This window comes from Berghia stephanieae, chromosome 2 (assembly GCF_034508935.2).
Source record: "Berghia stephanieae isolate SIO BIC M18660-M18661 chromosome 2, UCSD_Bste_1.3, whole genome shotgun sequence".
In the NCBI taxonomy this organism is placed as follows: domain Eukaryota; kingdom Metazoa; phylum Mollusca; class Gastropoda; order Nudibranchia; family Aeolidiidae; genus Berghia; species Berghia stephanieae.
Genome location: NC_088361.1, coordinates 79,767,015 through 79,772,383, shown reverse-complemented (window position 1 = coordinate 79,772,383; position 5,369 = coordinate 79,767,015).

Genomic DNA, 5,369 nt, shown 5'->3' with positions numbered 1-5,369 from the left:
AAAGAAATGTTTTGTGAAGAAATAAAAACTCACTCACTCTGTGACTGTACTCTTGTTTCTTTTCTTTTCTTTGCAAAGTCAAATATTTAAAGTTTAGCTTAAAATTCAGTTTTAACCATCAGACCATAAACCCATTTATCACATATACCCCCCCCCCCCCCCCCCCCCCCCCCAAATAATAAAAATAACAATAAATAAATAATCAATGCATAGTATAAATATAATACTTTGGAAATGCAGCGAAGATGATCAACTATTGAAAGAACAAAATCATTAAAAGAGTAAGAACAATCACCGATGAACAAACACGTTAAACAAAGTGCTCTAGACATTTTCTTTCAAAATTGCTAGAGACATTCAACAAATACGAGATATGTTTTTGTTTGTTTTTAAGAGTTTTACATTTCAGCGCCAGTAAAAAAGGAAGAAATGGGATATGTTTTGTTTTTTGTTTGTTTTTAAGGGTTTTATGGCGCTTGCAACACTTTAGCGCCAGTAAAAAGGAAGAAAATGGGATAGTAAAAAGTTCCAGAATTACAATTAAAAGGTAAGACAAAAGGGAATTTGTTCAAATAGGAAACAGATGTAGCTTCCAAGAGCACACTATCAAAGTACTTAGTTTGAGATGACCTAAAAGTCTCACCCAGACACAAGCACAGCTCCCCACTAAGAGGGATACACTCAAATGTGCATAACACAGAGATGATTTATAAGGCAAAGAATATCATCTCCCAAAACTTTAACTATACATTTGACTTTTTCCCTCCCAGCTACTAGGGAATCAGGCCAGGGCCCGAACAAAACCAAGTAATCTCATTCCAAGATAAAGACAGACAGCAAGTTAGAAAACAGATATAGGGGGATATTGTTTTTTTGTTGTTTTTTTTTTTTTTGAGGGTTTTACGGCGCTTGCAACACATTAAGGTCATATCAGCGCCAGTAAAAAGGAAGAAATGGGATAGTAAAAAGTTATAGAATTCAATTAAAGCACTCAAGAAAAGGTAAGACAAAGGGAGCACACCATCAAAGTACTTAGTTTGAGATCACCTAAAAGTCTCATCCAGACACAAGCACAGGTCCCCACTAAGAGGAACACACTCAAATGTTAACAAATCAAATATAACATGTAAATAAAACATAATACAGTACATAACAGAGAGATGATTTACAAGGAAAAAAATATCATCTCCCAAGGCAATAACTATACATTCGACTGTTTCCCTCTCAGCCAATGACTCCGACCAAGGTCAGGACAAAACCAAGCAATCTCACTCCAAGACAAAGACAGAAGGCTATTGGAAAACAGATAAGAGGGGATAGGAGACACAGCAAGTACTTCCCTGCCCACTATGGGAAATATAGGGGGATAAAAGACACAGTAAATGCCTCCCTGCCCACTATGGGAGGTCAGGAACCCCATCCAGTGGGATAATAAAAAAGTTCTATAAATACAATTAAAGCATCCAAGAAAAAGTAAGACAAAGTGGAACAGGATCAAATATAGAACATGTGTACACCTAAAAGTCTCACCCAGCACAAGATCCAACTAAAAAGAATGCACTCAAATATTTACAAAACATATGTTAAAGTTAAAAAACAAAAAAAAAAAACAGTACATAACAGAGAGATGATTTGCAAGGAAAAAAAATATCATCTCCTAAAACTTTAACCATACATTCAACTGTTCCCCTCCCAATCAAGGACTCCGGCCAGGGTCAGGAGAAGACCAAGTAATCTCATTCCAAGACAAAGATAGAAAGCAATTGGAAAACAGAAACAGGGGGATAGAAGACAGCGGAATACCTCCCTGCAATGACAATGACAGCATAAATGACCTCCCTATTCCCCAGCCAATCATTGGACGACGAAATAATTAAATTAAAGCCCAAATATGAGCATCAATGTATACTGGCATAAAAACATAAAAGCAAAGACTTGATCATAAACACATATACCTCATAATATAAATAAGATACCTAATAATAAAATCACCTTGTCCTTGAAAAAGTATTGTAAATTGTCAATGATGTTCAAAAATAAACACATCAAATTAAAAACAATACCAAAAAAAAAATGCATTTATATAGGGCAATATCCACTCAAGGTGCTCAAAACGCTTTACAAAGGGTCCCTGACCAATCAGCAACATGTAACATGTAAAACGAGACATGACGTCTGTTATGCTATAAAACATTTTATTTTTTTCAACAGAGACAACACTGTTAACAGCCATGTACTCATTTTACACCCAAGTCCGGTGAGAGAATGTGAGTAAAGAGCTTTTTCCAAGGATTCAACTGTGCACCAAGCGAGGCTCAAACCCAAGACCTTCTGATCCAAAAGCGAGTGTCATACCATTAGAAAATACAAGTATTTAGATACATCATGTAAACACATACTTCCAAAGTCCCTCCCCTTTTTCTTTAATGCACATATTCTCTAAATATATATATTTTAATTCAATGCCTATGTTCTCTTGTAAACCAATGTGTAGAAAGGAGATATCTAAATTATGTGTATATATAGAGATGTTTGTTTGTTTTTAAGGGTTTTACGGCGCTTGCAACACATTTAGGTTATATCAGCGCCAGTAAAAAGGAAGAAAATAGGACAGTAAAAATTTCTAGAATTACAATTAAAGCACCCAAGAAAAAGTAAGACATAGGGGAACTGGGAACAAATGGGGATCAGATGTAGATTCCAAGAGCACGCCACCAATTTACTTAGTTTGAGATCGCCTATAAGTCTCATCTGGACACAAGCACAAAATCCAACAAAGAGGAATACACTCAAATGCTTATATTATAAATTCAAAATAACAAATATAATAATACATACCAGAGAGATGTTTTACAAGGAAAAAAATATCATCTCCCAAAACAATAGCTATGCATTTGACTGTTTTCCTCCCAGCTAGGACTCCGGCCAGGGCCAGGACAAAACCAAGTAATCTCATTCCAAGACAAAGACATAAGCATGTTGGAAACAGATATAAGGGGATAGAAGACACAGCATGTACCCCCCTGCCCACTATGGGAGGTCAGGAACCCCACCCAGATATATATATATATATATAGAGAGAATATAATTTGAAGGCACCTTGGTTAAATGAAGGTCAAATGGATTAAATCGTGTTCGTTGCCATAAACTTGTCATGTTGCAGAAACAATATTTCATTCAAAATGCTGTTTTCATTCTAGAACTGCATGGCATGGGTATTCTAAATCAAGAGGCCTTTTTATATTTTTTGTTTTTTGTTTTTAAGGGTTTTACGGCGTTTGCAACACATTTAGGTTATATCAGCGCCAGTAAAAAGGAAGAAAATGGGATAGTAAAAAGTTCTAGAATTACAATTGAAGCATCCAAGAGAAAGTAAGACAAAGGGGAACTGGGAACAAATAGGGATCAGATGTAGATTCCAAGAGCATATCACCAATGTACTTAGTTTGAGATCACCTATAAGTCTCATCCGGACACAAGAACAAAATCCAACAAAGAGGAACACACTCAAATATAACAAATATACTAATACATAACAGAGAGATGATTTACAAGGAAAAAAAATATCATCTCCCAAAACAATAACTATGCATTTGACTGTTTTCCTCCCAGCCAGGACTCTGACCAGGGCCAGGAAAAAAACTAAGTAATCTCATTCCAAGACAAAGACAGAAAGCATGTTGGAAAACAGATATAAGGGGATAGAAGACACAGTGTGTACCTCCCTGCCCGCTATGGGACGTCAGGATCCCCACCCAGAGGCCTTTTTATCACTCAACTCACTGTCACTGTTTTTTTTCTCTCTATTTTTATGAGTTTTATACGTTTGCAACACATGATTAAAAAGGATGATAAGATTATCAGAAAAAAAGTCTGAAAAGTAGATTCTAGTTGCAATATATCTCTCACAGACAACCTGAAGGCCCTATTCATGCATTGGCACAGAATATCCACCAAAAAAAAATGCATACACGATAGTACAATATATGAATAGATTAAAATTATCATATTAATATACATAACACAGATGAAAAAAAAAAAGAAGTCAATCTTCAAAATATAATTTAATGCACATACATTTGACTGTAACATGGAATGGGAAAAAATAATTAGAGGGATAGAAGAAATAGCAAGAATGATCTTTCCAGTCGATGATAGAAAGTCAAGTCCTGCAAATAGGGAAAAAAAGTGTGATGTCAAAAAATCGGTTCCTATCTTGTCGGGAGTGTAAAACTGCTCTTCCGGAAGACTGAATATATACCTTGTGTAAATGATCTTCTGGTTTCAGCATAATGGCAACTTAATTTCTAGTTTAAATATATGCTGGCCATCAATAAAGATCATCCAGCCTCGCTCCTTTACGTCCCATAAATTTTAGAGTCTGCATATACATCCTGCTACTAAAATAGTTATGCCACCTTATGATTCAATATGTAAACCATTCATTATTTATCCTCCGAAAGACTGGTTACATACACACTTCCAAGGATTTAGGAACCAGAAAAGTAGAAGGCGTGAGGTCACAACTTTTCTTCACTTTAAACTCATCATCTGAAGTTTTTTGATTGTCAAATAACTATATATCATATTTTATCATGTGAAATAGTTTTAAATGTAAACTTGGCATTCTCTGTCACAATAATAATCATCTATAAAATCCTAAGACGATTAATATTTGTGAAGCAAGATGAAAATAACATTTTAAAAAGAAAATCCCTTGTTCTTTGATTGACAATTGACTATAATAGAAACCATACTTTATCATGTGTGCCTAAATTTGGCAAATAAAATGTTCTTTAAAAGATCAGAATAACAAACATTTAATACCCTGTAATAGACGAAGAAATTTACCAAGAATAAAATTGACCACTTTTATTTTTAATGGTCAATTTAAATTTTGACTTTTTAGTTTGATACACTAGATATAATAAATACATCAATCGTCTGTTAAAACAAAATTGATAAACCAATGACAGGAAACATGATGAGCAATCTATGTTTTTTTAGATCGATGACCTGAATTAACAATAATAACATTTATAATATTACATTTAAAAGAAATGGAGAGAAAAAAAAAAGAAAAAAAAAGTGAGTAGATGTGACTCATGTGTTGTTCCCTTATATATGAGTCACATCTACTCACTTTTTTTACTTTTTTCTCTCCATTTTACTGGCTCATTTAGGCACCTCTAGCTTTGGTTTTACTATTTAAAAGAGAGTTGTATGAGGCAATGCCAATAATAATATAACAATACTTTTACTCTCTTTGTGCAAATACCCTGAAAACATGTAAGTAACAGCACATAAACGTTTGTGTAATCTGAATGGGTTATGGACTATTTGATAGAATTAGGTGAGACTTGATCATC